The following is a 15,182-nucleotide window of genomic DNA, read 5'->3' as shown; positions in this document are numbered from 1 at the left end:
AATTAATATGATAATACCTGGATCCTGAAGAGAATCTGGGTCTCATCCCTGCAATGAAAAGAACCTACCTCTCGTGTTTCCCATTGGACTGAGCATTTTGTCCTCATTACATACACAGCTGACTCTCAGGGAGCAGCAGCAGGCTGCATCTGCACTTACTCCTTAAAAGGCAGGAGGCATGGAACCATGCAGTTGTCTTCAGTTGTGAGCACACACCGGGCTCCTATCAGAGGTCCGGCAGAGAATGTCAGCTAGCATACATCTTTCCTTAAAACCCATTAATTCCCTATCATGTCTCCAGATGAAAACAAGAACTAAGTGGGAAAAAGTCAGGAGCAAAGATAATTGATAGGATCCTTGGGAGAATCTCCTGCTTGTGGGAATGTGCTGCCTCTAAGTCCCAAGGAACAGTCCCCAGACCAAATTAGCAGGGACTGTCCTGAGCTACCGCAGACCACAGATATCCCTGCACCTTGATGACAGAGCTCCCCTGCCCTATTCTGAATGAATTCTTGGGCACCTGGAAGGGTGAACTTAGCTTTCACTCATCAAATCTTTGACTTCTTTAGCCATTAACCATAGCTTTCTGACCCCTAAACCAACTGCTACTATGTTAGCTTTAGCATATGCCATAAACCCTACAACCCAGCTGCATACCCCGATTCAGAGTTCATAACTGTGTTTGGCATATGCTACTTACTCGGGTCCCTCAATGCTTCTCATCTCAACCCTAGAAGAGGGTGATATTCCACTTAGCTGCTGCCCTTGATACTCCTTAGCTACAGATATCCCTAAACCACTCGGCCACCTATAACCAAGAGAGTCTGAAATTTTTACATCACTGTATAAACAATCAGAAAATCCAGGTTTTGGTCCTGGATCCATTTTTATATGATCTTGGCAAGAGTTCCTTGATGTATTCATTTGCTAGGACCACCATAACAACGTGCCACCTCCTGGATGGCTTCAAGAGTGCCAATTTATTGTCTCACAGTTCTGTAGGCTAGAAATCCAAGATCAAGGTGCCAGCAGGTTGGCTCTTTCTGAGAGCTCTAGAGAGAGAGAGAGATGCCCCAGGTCTCTCCTCTGGCTTCAAGACGCTTCAGGAGTTCCTTAGCTTTTAGATGGTCATCTTCTTACAGTACTTGCTTCTATGTGTGTTCATGTTCAGTTTTTCCCTTTTTATAAGGACACCAGTCATATTGAATGAGGGGCCCACCTTCCTCCAGTGCAACCTCATCTTAACCAATTATATCTGCAATGACTCTATTTCTAAATAAGATCACATTCTGAGGTACTGGGGGTTAGGACTTCAGAACGTGAACTTGGCTGGGGGCGGAAACCTCATGCAACCCAGAGCAACTGGTAATCCCTGCTTATCTACTTGCCAAGTTGATGTAAGAGATAATGAATGCAAAAACATTTTGCAAACTGTAAAGTACTACACAAACAAGGAATTATTAGGACTTCAAATACCTGTTGGAATTTGTTTTTTGAGAATTACAGAACGTGACCATCCTAATGATTATCCTGTACATAAGAACTGACTAAAAGTGGCCTTGCTACTTCTATAAAACTGAAGTTATTTTTCTGCAAGTGCTGTCTCCTCATTTATTGATTTGCATAAAATGCTACTTAATGACTTAAATATTTATATTATGTGAACTCAGTAGTAACTTAATATCCATGAAATAAAAAGGTGCGTTATCTCTTACTGCAGACAGAGTCCTTTTCTTTCCAAGCCATTTACATTTCCATCTCCGCAAGACAGAACTTATGTAAACGGATTAGTACCACGGAAACAAAATATAGTCCTTGGAGGGGAAAATTTGACTGGAAAAAGGGCCTGTACTCTGAAACTTCCTCCAAAGACTAATGATAGAGAAACGCTTGAAAATCAAACTAGCTGAAATGATAGAGATTCATTATGCCCCTAAGGAAGAAAGAGACAGGAAGTTTTCTGATGGCATTTCAGTGCCTATGCAAAATGTTAGTATTGGGTCCATCTTCTGCCGGGGGAGGGGATGACAATAATCAACAATTGTTTTCACAGAAAATAGCTATAGAAATTTTTAACACCTTTGGAAATTATTTTTTAATTAATGGCATATTAGTTTCCTGTGGCTGCTGTAACAGGTTACAACTAGCTCACTGACTTAAAACAGCCTCACAGTTCTGGAGGCTACCAGTCCCCAAATCTGGCAAGGCCATGCTCTCTCCAGGGGCTCTAGGGAAAAATCCATTTCTTGCCTCTTTCAGTGCCCGATGGCCGCCCTAGCATTCCTAGGTCTGTGGTGGCATCTTTCCAATACTGGCCTCTGTTTTCACATTGCTGCATGCTCTATGTGACTGTGTCTGCTCCCCAGCCTGAAATCTCTCTCTCCTTCCTCTTATAAGGACACTTATGATGGCATTCAGAGCCAACAGGAGGAATCCAGGGTAATGCCCTCCTCTCAAACTCTTTAACTTAATCACATCTACAAAAACCCTTTTTCCAAATAAGGTGACATTCACCAGTTCCAGGGACTTTGTGCAGATATCTTGGGCGGGACCGAGAGGTATTTTTCAACTATCATACATGGGTAGAAAAAAGAAGCTTCCAACACGTATTTTTAGATCATTAGTTTTCAAGCTGTTTCCAAAAGTCTTGCAACTCTGAAGTGGAATAGCAGGGATTACAGAGGAAGGTGAAATGTGACCAAATCTTAAAGCTCCTTTCTGCCATCATCTGAACAGCCCTGCTTTTTTCTGTTTGAGACAATGGGGTCCTATGGGAAATGTCATTTCTAGGAAGAATTCAGTGCCTTTAAAACAAGGCTGCAAAGTACTGTTCAAGATTGGTGATTGTGAAAATGTTTTTGTGGCTATACAAAATTCACATGGAAAAAAATTTTCTTACACAGAACATGGACTCTCAGCACAGGAGATTCTGAATTATAAGTCTGGAAAAGAACCTTGGAATCTGTATTTTAGGAGGCATCAGGGTGACTTGATCTCAGAGCCAGGATCAGGTGTCTCACAGCTCCAGGTAAGTTAGGATCCTCCGCGGCCCATTCTTGACCTATTATCTGAAATTTCTGGCAGGAACAAGAGGGGTGTCCTAGTACCCATTAAGAATAAGAGAAGCCTGGAGAGCCCTTTCCTGTGACGTAAACAGTTCGAGGCACTATTTTTAAAGGATTATTGGCATTTGTTTAAAAGCATTACAGTTCCCCCAAAGGAAAAATATTGTATGATTCCACTTAGATATGGTACCTAGAGTAGTCCAAATTCATAGAGACAGAAAGAATGTAGCTTGCCAAGAGTTGAGGAAAGGGAAGAATAGGGAGCTACAGTTTTTTAGGTCAAAATTTCAATTTTGCAAGAATGGGATGAGTTCTGTGGACAGATGGTGATGATGGTAGCACAATGTGAATGCTAATGCCAGTGAACCACAGTGGCAAATGGTTAAGATGGTCAGTTTTATGTTGTATATATATTTTATCAAAGTTTTTGAAAATTTTTTAGGAAGCAACACTGTTGTCATAGGCAATGTTGGTGCTCCACTTAGATCTCGTAAAATTTCCATTTAACATTTATTTACACTCTTTTCCAGTATGATTTTTGCTTCTAATGATCATCACTGTGTCATATCTCTGGCTCCTCAAGCTATTTGAACCACTCTGCACTGACAAATGCCTGGAACACGACTGATTGACCCCAACCCAACAACTCACCAGTGCTCCCTGCTCAGGACAGCTCTGAGGCACCATTTGTGTTCCATAGTTCCCTGTGGGATCAGGTTGAAAGTAACTGCTAAAATGTCTTGTTGAACTCTCACTGTGGCTGGCTTCCTCTCATTTTCTGGTTCCTGTTGTGCTCCTTAGGCTCTCCTCTGAGAGCTCTTCCTTTATAAATTACTTGTGTACATGGACACACACACATGTACATGCACCATTACTGTTCCATTTTGACTGAGTCAGTGCGAACAAATCCAGGTAGAGAACAGACCATACAATTCTTCCATCAAAAGAATATAAAGAGGGGTGCCTGGGTGGCTCAGTGGGTTAAAGCCTCTGCCTTTGGCTCGGGTCATGATCCCAGGGTCCTGGGATCGAGCCCTACGTCAGGCTCTCTGCTCGGCGGGGAGCCTGCTTCCCTCTGTCTCTGTCTCTGCCTGCCTCTCTGCCTACTTGTGTAGGCAAATAAATACATTTTTTTATTTATTTCAGCATTTGTCTGTCAAATAAATAAATAATCTTTAAAAAAAATAATCTCTCCTTAATGGAATTTGTTGAGTTTTTTTTTAAATGTACATAAACAGCATGAGGAAGTTAAGAAGAAGGCCATAGGGGTGATAAAAATATGTTAAGGCACTTCAGTGGAGGAAGAAAATAATTCAGGCTAGACTCACTCAGGACAGCTGCATAGAAAGATAGGAAGGATTTGGGTAAGTTAAGATTGGAAGATGACCGCTCAAGAAAAGTAGAAAATGATGCCAGAAATGGTGATGGGAAAATAAAATATATATATATATATATATATTCTTGGAAGGGCCAGTAGAGAAATCATGTTTGAGGCTATGCATCCTGAGGCTAACTAGCTAGCAGGCATTGCAGAAGGAAGAGTCCCAAGTCCTGAAAGTAGTCAGTTACTTTCAGTAGGGCAAGATTCACATTTAAAGGTGCTCAGCTAGAAGACAACGAGAAGCTAGGGGCCAGAACTGGTCGATCACAGCAGCTAGATGCATAGGTATGTTAAGAGAAAAAATTTATAACAGATTAGAAACAAAGTAAGTTTCTGGGTATTGAATACATAATTTTTAGAAACAAGAAAACTTGTGCTCCTATAAATATAAAATCAAAATGTGTCAAAGATCTTATTTAGCTCATTAAATAATGAGGGAACAAGATTAAAAAAAAAAAAAAAAAAGTGCAAAGGAGCATCCGGAGAGCAGACACATATATACAGTCAGAAATGCTGAAATAAATTTGTTAGCAGATGAATCCTTGCAACTCCACTGGGGGAAGAATGCATTTGCTCTCTTAAGAACAAGCATCGTTTGCATTACCATCAGCTGTCTAGGACTTATGGATCTGTAAAATAGCTTGGTCAAAGACAGGAAAAGGCCAAGGCCCTATAAAATCAAATCAGCCAATAGAATGAGGCAGCTAATGTCTCATATTCAATTAAAAGAACACCCAGAAACCTCTTGTGTTTATTTCAGTGTCTCAACTTTTTCTGATAGTGATCAAATAATTTGGGGACATGTTGAGTTAAAGAAAATGATCAGTTAACCTCTTCTCAGAGCCTTTAATAGGTAACATATATTTAGGATCAATAGGAAGAGAATATAGTATGGACCACTTTCCAAATGTATTGGGTCATGGGACCAACCTTTTTTCATGGAATTCTTTTTAATACCTGATTGATTGATTAATTGATTGATTGAAGAGAGGGAGAGAAAGGGGAAAGGAACAGAGAGAGAGGGAGAGAGAGAATCTTAAGCAAGCTTAGGCATGGTGCCCGACACAAGGCTCAATCTCCTGATCCTGAGATCATGACCTGACCCAAATCAAGAGTCAGACACTTAACGGGCTGAGCCTCTCAGGCACCCCTAAGATATTAAATATCAATATTCTATAGAGGTATTGGGGAACCCTGCACATGAGCATTCTAACCTGTTAGAGATAAAAAGAAGAAGAAAAGGGTAAAAGGACATCACTGTCTTTGCCTGAAGATCTTGGGTGGCTGTGAGGGGTTTTGTCTCACTGCTAAGTAAGCAAGTATCTTCTACTGGCTTGCTGTCATTTGTCCTTACTTTTTCTCACATCCCTACCTTCCCAGGGTACTTCATGTACACAAGGCCCTTTCAAAGTAGCACAAGAAAGGTTGAAAGGATTAGATCTGGAATGCTAGAGAAACTATTCTTGTCCCTTTCTCCACTTCCTCCCAAACTTTTTTCCTAACCCAAGTTATTTGTGTCTGGCATGCCTTGGGCTCAATTACAGACCAAGACATGCTTCAAAAGAAAAGAACCATGGCTAAGAGACAGCTGTCATGTACATGTCTGTCAACCTAGCTGGCTGTCGAGAGCCTTCAGGAGCACTCACGGAGGAACAAACAGCTGTTCTCATCAGCAGTAAGCTGTTTGGAGACAAAGATAGCTTCCTCCACACTGGCTAGGACCGTAAAACAAAGGCATCAAACCACTGGAAGTATCTTCTTTCTGGGATAAATAGAACTTCCGGTCATTTTGTGGCCCAGTGAGCAAAACATGGTATTTGAAACCAGAAGGCATGAATTCAAGTCCTAACTTTTTCATTCACTAACCATCCACTTTTAGGCAATATTTTCCTCTCTCCAAGCTGCTTCTTTTTTTCTAATCTATAAAATTTGTACAAAAAATAACAGTGAGCTCAGAAGATTCTTATAAGCACTAAACTACTCACTGAGAGAACCCAGATTAAGCACCTACTCTATATCTGGCGTATAATAAGTCCTTGATGAACATTAATTCTCCCCAAATTTATTTCATTTAATTAAACGTAATAAAGCATTTTAGAATACAGAAGTATAGAGTGCCACCCTTGACAGTTGTACCTGATACATGTATTTATTCTTATATGTGTTATTAAAAAAAAAAACCAATACCCTTCAAACTAGAGATCACAGATTATTTTGCTTAGGACAAACTTAATTAAGTTTTTAAAAAGTCAACATTACAGGTAATACACCAATATGGAACAACTGTAAAGTGGTGTATGAATAACTGAATTTTAAGAAACACTGAGATACATGTGCTGAATGGCCCCAAGAGGTTCTAGAAGCAAAAGCTTCTGGAAGAATATTTCATTGTGCAAGAACTTTCTAAGATAGTTTAATAAGGATGGACTGGGCCAGGTAAGTATTCTGCTACCGGAGACATTCCAGCAGAGATTAGCAGACCTGTGTGCAGAAATGGCAGAGTGGGGATTCAAACACCAAATGGATGGTTAGACCATGTATCCATTAAGATCTCTTTGAGTCACATGAAACTGTTCCTATAATTAGAAAGATTTCTGTTGGGGAAGCTGGCAGCAGAAATATTTAGTAAGTGGTTCCTGGGAAAAGGTAGTGCATTCTGTAGCTGAAGGCTTGGAGGCTCTCTGCTGGGTTCTGAGAATCACCCGACCAAGTTTCCAGGGCTTCCCCCCATCTCAGTCTGCATGCCAATTTCCATCTCATTTCACAGGTTTTGCACTTTCTATTCACTAAATGTTTCCTTTGAGAATGAAGTCCAGATCCTCTGCCACTGCAATGATTTCCTTTGGGTGAGAACAGTCGGAAGGCACAGGGTAATTAAAGACTATACGTGCTAGCATGTCTGACTGATGTGCACTCCCTTCTGATTGGTGTCTGATTTGAATAAGAATGCCAAGCCAGCAGAGTCAGGAGAAAGCAAAAACATAGGGAAGGCTTTCTAAATTATAAAAAGACAACGTCAGACCAGGACTGGTTTTATCTTCAGCCACACTCCTCTACTTGCCTCCTCCAATACAACATGCTCTCAAAATGAAGATGAGGGTATGCAGTTCCAGGGAATCCACAGAGAGCTTCTGCTCAGGAAAAAAAAAAAAAATCTGACCTGCCGGCCTAACTACTTAATTCTCTACACAAAATATCTTTCATAGGTTATCAGAGCAGCTGCCCAAGTGGCGTGCTTTCCAGGGAACATGGAAAGCCCCTCAGAAACTTCCTTTTGACTGAAATCCCCTTATAGCTAACCATGACTTTATAAAGCAATTGCCCCCCCCCCCCCGAGAAAGGAAACACCATGGCTGCAATTCAAGTTGAGGTAGAAATGACCGACTTGACCTTAGATTGGAGAATTTACATTAGGAATATTACCTGCCAGGTCCTGTCCTAAGAAATGCTCCACTCACGATGACACTTCCTCTCCCCTACCAATAAAGGGATTGGTTCATTATTCCCATTTTACACATGAATAACTTCAGACCTGGGGAAAGCAAGGGCTTCCCCAAGTTCACACACCTAAGAGATTCTAAACCTAAGCAGTTGGCACTGAACCTATTATTTTAAACCAAGAAAAATTAAAAGATCATCTAGACTGACCTCTTCTTTTTTATTTTTAATTTTTGTTTATTTATTTTTTAAGAGAGAAAGAGAACATGTGAGCATTGGGGTTTGGGAGGGAGGACGCAGGGAGGGAGAGAAGCAGAGGGAGAGAGAGAGAGAATACCAAGCAGGCTCCATGCCCAGCACTAGTCTGATGAGGAGCTTGATCTCACTACCTAGAGCTCATGACCTGAGCCGAAATCAAGAGTCAGATGCCTAGTCAACTTCACCACCCAGAAGCCCCTAGCCTCTCCCTTTTAAACATGAGAAATAGAAATGCAGAAAGTATGCAGCCAGTAAGTCACAGAGCAGGCACCCAAGTCCAAGGATTTCAGGAGAATCCAAACTGCAGGCTCTTTCTTAGAAGCAGATGTAAAAGGGCAAAGTGCAGTCATGCCCAATACCGAGGCATCTCAGTACCCGAAATTTAGGGAGCCAGAAAAGGGTGACACTGAGAACAGTAAGCACATACTATTGCTCCTTCACAATTTCACTTTGGTGGCATTCAGTCCTAGAGCTGAATTTCTGAGGATTTACCATGTGTCGGTCCCTCTAAGAGGCAGCAACATGGGTTTTGATGCCGAAAAAGGCATGGGATAGAGTCTCAGCTGTGCCACATTAGCCATGTGGCCTTAGATAAATGCTTACCCTGCTTAACTGCAGGAAAGGCAGAAGTTGGGGGAAGGGAGACCACTTGCCCCAAATCACACAGTCAGGGTCTGGTAGAACAGAAATTCAGACCTAGGTTTTCTGTAACAGGAAACAGTAGAACAGAACGGAACAAATAACCATGCTTGTGTTATGGTTGTTGTTGTTGTTGTTGTTGTTTGAGGGTCTTGATATTTTTGTTTTTAATCCAAGAAGAAAGAGAGGAAAAGTGAAACAGGTTGCTGGCCTTCTAGATGCTAGATTCTAGCTGTGACATCCCTGCTACATGGGACAGCCCCGTAGCCCATGGGCCCTGAGAATGCTGCCCCGGCTCTCCCTAGGGGCCCAGTACTGCTCTCCCGCCAGCCCAGTCCTTGCTAAGGAGCAGCCTCTCCCTCTCCCCATGGGAAAAAGTGCCCTGGGGACTTGCAACAGATAAAAGGGTCACATGGAGAATGAAGCAATTAGCTGCCCGAGATGAACTGCCCAGTGATCTGGTGAAGGCCAAAAAGCCCTGCTCCCATCCTGATACTGCAGCACTCAGGAGGAGAGGCTGAGAAGGAAAGAGGTCTTTACCATTTGGAAGCTGACAGCCTAGCAGCTGTTGTTACCCAAGATGCCAGGTCCACTGGCTTTGCTACAAGAAGCAAACCATGTGTTTCCAGGTCTGGCTGGTGTTTGCAGGGATGGGATTTGCTGTAAGTAACCAGCTGGCTTGGAGGGATGAGTGTATCTCAGGGCCTCGGGCAGCTCTGGGCCCCAGTGCCTCATGACTCCATGCCAGGGCTCCACGTGATGGATTGTAACCATTAATTAGACACCTGGGTGATGTTTATGGCCTATAACTTCAACCCCTGCTACTTTTTTTTTTTTTTAAATCAAACTCTTCTGAAGCCATCTGTCAATGGAGGAGGAAGAAGCAAGTGAAAAGAAGATAACTAAATGGTAGAGTTCTGGCTCTGAAATCTTATAGACCTGGGCCTAGATCTCCAGTAGCCACCAGACTTTGTCGCCACTGGGCCACTTTACAACCTCTCTAAGGCTTTGTTTCCCTATATGTAAAATGGAAATAATATTTATTTTTATTAGAATTGCTTTCAGACTATACAATGAATGTTAGCTATTATACTGTATTGTAATTCTCCATTTTCATATCTGTATCCCCCACTAATGAATAACTTATGGAAAAATAGAAACTATGACTTCTACGGACATCTCTTGACTTAGGCTGAGTTGCCCTAGAAGTAGTGCCCTAGACAAGGATGTGAGAGCAAGTAGTACATTTGGAGTTGATGTCAGGAGGCATGGGTAGAGGAACAGGAAAATAAGGCAAGAATGGACAAGGGAGCCAGTAACAAGAGTCTGACTTACCCAGAGGGTTAGTGCTATGGGCAGCTGAGGCTCCATCCCATTAGGAAACTCTGGGAGATCATGCCTCTGAGTTGTTCCACTGAAAGGGTGAGGAGACTGTGCTGCTCATCCGCCAACTCTCATCTACTTTTGGAGGAAGGTAAGAGCTGTGGGGGTGAGGAAGCCAAGCTGTTTATCCACTGATTCCCATCTGCCACTGGCTGAAGGTTGTTCCCAGGGGCATTAACACTCTGGGTCTCCCACCAGCACTGCCTACCTGGTAGAAAGCTTTGGAGCAGAAAACGTGAAGCTCAGACAGGATGCATCAGCATACTGCAGCAGTGAGTGCCCACAGGAAAATGGGCAGGGCACCAGCAGTGTCTGCTGCTCCTCTGTTACCCAGCTTTGAGCACAATGCCTGATGCCTGGCTGGTGCCTGATACATAATGAATGAATGGGAGTAATAAACACAGGTATTGATAACTGTAACATCAGATAGATGCTCAGAACCATAAAAGGCACAATTAAATTGGCAAGGGAGGTTAAGAGGGGATAAAATTTGCTTTTATCTGGGATGTATTATAAAAGCTTAAAAGATGAGGTGGTTGGGGTGCCTGGGTGGCTCAGTCAGTTAGGCATCTGCCTTCAGCTCAGGTCATGATCTCAAAGTCCCTGGGATTGAAGCCCACATTGGGCTCCCTGCTCACAGGGAAACTGCTTCTTCCTCTTCCCCCTGATTTTGCTGTCTCTTTCTCTCTCAAGTAAATAAATAAGAAGAAATAACAAGAAATTTGTGTGGTGAAATCCTAATACCAGAGTATTAAATCCTAACACCAGAGTATAAAATCCCAGTACCAGAGATTGTGATTTTTTTGGGTAATAGGATCGTTCAAGAGGTGATTAAGTTAAAATGAGGCCAAAAGGATGGACTCTAATCTATTGTGAGTGATGTTGTCTTTAGAAGAGAAAACTTGGATGCAGACATTTACAGAAGGAAGAATACATGAAGACACAGGGGGAAGGCAGCATCTCCAAGCCAAGAAGAGCAGCCTCAAACAGATCCTTGCTCCTCAGAAGGAATCAATCCTGCTGACACTTTGATCTCAGACTTCTAACTTCTAGAACATGAGAAAATACATTTCTGTTGTCTTTGCTGCCCAGTCCCTGCCCTATTATTACAGTAATCCTAACAAAATTAATACAGGACAGGTAGCTCTAAGCTGATGCAAAAGTCTTTCTCCAGCACCTAGCATACTGTTTAGCACATTGTGGAGACTTCAAAATTTTTTATTCTGTGATGAATTTGACCAAGTGGCAAGTGGAGCAAAAGCATTCCAACAGAGACGGATACATGACCAATGGCATGGAGACCAGAAAGTATGGCAGCTATAAGATATATCAAGTTCAGTGTGGCTGGGACACAAGGGCTAGTAATATAGTGTGACACTAGTGTTGGGATGATAAATTGTGTTCAGAATGAATCCATGTTAAGACGTTGGGATCTTATTAAATGGTGTAGTGATGGCCCCCTGTAATAATCACAACCTTGATCCATTTTGATTCTAGGTTTGGTCAATGACATGTTAGCACGTGTGATACAAGTCAAGCTTTGAGAATCTTTAGAGTACTGGTGCTTTCCCTCTCCTCCTGCTCTTAGGAACCCTGAGAGCACATGTGAGAAAGCCATAGATAGCCTACTGGAGGAGGAGAGAATGTGTGCACTTCCAACATGTCATCCCAGATAAAAGACTCCCACACCAACCAGTCAGCTCACCTTCACACATAACAATGAGGCTATCCTAGACCTTACAGACCAACAGAACCAACCCAGACCAGAAGAAAACCCCACAGAATTATAAGAAGTAAATAAATGTTCATTGTTTCAGTCCACTAAGTTTTGGGCTGGGCTCACAGTGGAAGCTAACTGATAGAATTGACAGGTTATTGGAGGTTTTTGGAGGTCTGAAGAGGGCAAAACTAAGGCTATAAGGTTAATCTGGAAATAGTGTGCAGGATTTAGAAACCAGTAACTCTAACTCTTCCCTAACAGGAATAGGTAAACCAATCCTTTGCTCTCCCTTCTCTGAATTTCTCTAGCACTGAGTCCAAGACGGGCTACATACTGGGCCACACACTGGAACCCTTGACTATGTTGAGAATTTGCCATCCATAGGTACTGTTCACAGCTACTGTGACATCTGCTCTTTAGATCTAAGTTTCTCAAGCAAGGGGCTAATGCCAGAGGTGGGATTCCAAGGTAAGAGAGCAACTGAACTATTATCAAATGCCAAAGCAAGAGGGATCAAAACAAAATGAAATTCATTGCAGCTGACCTATATGAGAAAATAGTTCAGAGCTGGAGTTCATATCAGGATAAAGAAATGGCCCTCACAACTCTAAGAGTCATAGACCATATCTGAGTTGATTGTCGCTGTAACTGCTTTCTTGGCCCTGACTCTTTCACCCTTGGAGACAGCCAGAGTCGCACAGTGTAACTGGAATGTAATTTAGATATGTGGAATTATTTTGACTCCATGGCTATGATAAAAGGCTAGGTGAGAAAGGAGGTAAAAGTATTTGCCTAATATTAACTATACACTGTTCTCTCCAGCAAGTCTAAGAATTGGATGCATTGTGTCATGCTAACAATTTCAACAAAGAAATAGAGTTCCATAAGAGTGCCCTTTGTTTCTGAAGACCACCGAATTTACAAATCCACCGTAGGAACCCTCCCAACCACTTCATAATGCAGCTCTAGGCTGTGTGCTTCTGGTATTTCACAAGTAACTCAATCAGGGTCATGGCAACCATGTGAATTTCCAGAGAGTCAAAGCAAGCCAACAAAAGGACCTAAATTAGAAACCATATCTCCAAATGTCCTGCCTATGGCTTTGTCCACAAGGCCAGCTCTGCCTTCGTAATTCCTCCAAATTAGCTATTTGTAATTCCTCCAAAGATGAGGATGGGGATAATTTGATGAATGAGGAAAAATTGCTTGCTTTGCTTTCCACTAAATTCCAGTGTAATCTTCAGCATGGCAAACCACATGAGACTTCAGCTGAGGCACAGAGCAAGGAGATGATGAAAAATTTGCATCTGGTGCTGCTAAGTTTGCTTTACCTTTAAAAAAAAACCATAATCCACTGTAATTATAAAGAACCCAGAAATAATACTCTGCCCACTTCCACAAGCCCCACCACACGCACACACACACACATTTTTATAACTTCAAAGGGAACTGATCCTCTGATTACTGGTAAGTTGCGTCTCTGGCGTATGTGTTGAGAGCATTAAATCTTTGTGTCTCTATGGAACCAATTATGCACAGGTCTGGAAAATTAAGAAGTTGAATTACGTTTCCATGGATGCATGATCAGATGCAAGACATTAGCACAGAGTTGGGAGTTACAGTGATCCTCTCCAGATAAATCCACATACAAACACAAGACTTCAACAATTTGCTCTCTTCACTCGCTCAGGATGTAGGGCTTCGAGTTTGGGGATATCATAAAGAAGGCCTATATTTAGTGATCATTCACTAAATATTCTCTCACACAGTTTCAGGGAGATGTCACACAGACTGTTAAGGACACATTTCCTTTAAGTGGGTATGATCTGGTGTCTGAACTTGGCAAGCTACTCAAGTGTAGATAACTGATTCCATGTTCCATTTTGAGTGAGACTGTGATTTTTGACTCTAAGATTGACTCTAAGACAAGCAAGCTCTAATTGTAGCATAGTGAATGAATAGTAGCACAGGCTGAGGAAAAAGGAAACAATAGCACTAAATTTTATCATTAATAATAGCAGTATTAAATATTAGTGCTAATAGTGTTATCATAATGATAACCAGATAACATCTATTGAGCTCTTACTGGGTACCCAAGTCGAAATATCAGCTCCATCACTTATTGTCAGTTTGACTCTTGGAAGTTACAGTATTAGCTTCCTAGGGCTGCCGTAACAAAGTTCCAAAAACTGGATGGCTAAAACAACAGAAATTTATTGTCTGGCAGTCCTGGAAGCTGTAAGTCTGAAATCATGGTGTTGGCAGGGCATGCTCTCTCTGCTGGCCCAAGGGGAGAATCCTTCCTGGCCTTGATTTTTGATTATTTGCTGCCAACCCTTGGCATACTCTGCCTTCTAGATGCATCGCTTCAGTCACATGGTCATTTTCTCTCTGCATGTCTCCATCTCTGTGTCCAAATTTCCCCTTTTTATAACGACACAGTCATACTGGATTAGAGCCCACCCTAATGACCTTATTTTAATTGGATTAACTCTGTAAAGACCCCATATCCTAATGAAATCACATTCTGTGATACTAATAAGTAGGACTTCAACATGTCTTTATGGGGAGGATACATTTCACCCATAACAGTTACCTAACCTCTCTCTCAACATCATTTGCCCTTTATAGAATGAGGACACAGGGAGTACTGACCTCACAGGGCCACTGAGAGGATGTAATGATAATGTACATAAAGTGTTTAGTATAATGCCTGGCACATAGCTGGAAGGCAGTAAATGTTAGCTATTATTATCATGGAAGTGGGGATATAGATCCTTAAAGCTCAGTTTATTTTGTTTGGCTTCACAGAAGAGAAGCCCATGCTGGTAATATTTTCCTCCAACTCTAAAGGGCATAATGATTTTTCTTAGCAGTGTAAGTTGATTTTTATATGTTGTATTTTACCAAGGAACTATGTGTTGAAAAAAAAATCCACTTTTTATTTGAATATTGCCATGTATTCATACTATGATAAAAATCACTTTGAATAAATACCTTATTCCCAGCAAGTAAATAAACCTTAAAGGTTAAAAACCAGATCGATTTTTTAAAAGGTTAGTGAATGTTCCTTCTAGATTACCTCTAAAGTAAAAGAAATAAAGTATCTGAAATGTAATATTAAGGACTTCCATCCCCTTAACCATGCTAATGTAGGTAAAATATGTTACAGATATTGGGAGAAAGCCTCAGACGCTGAAAAGAACATAGCTTTTAAATTCATGTGAATGAGGGCTTGGCTTGTAACTCCCCTGCTTATAGCTCTGTGACCAGTGGGAAGTTACTAAACATTCTTCGT

This window comes from Mustela nivalis, assembly GCF_964662115.1.
Source record: "Mustela nivalis genome assembly, chromosome: 1".
NCBI classification, from domain to species: Eukaryota; Metazoa; Chordata; class Mammalia; order Carnivora; family Mustelidae; genus Mustela; species Mustela nivalis.
Note: the sequence above shows the minus strand (reverse complement) of the source record.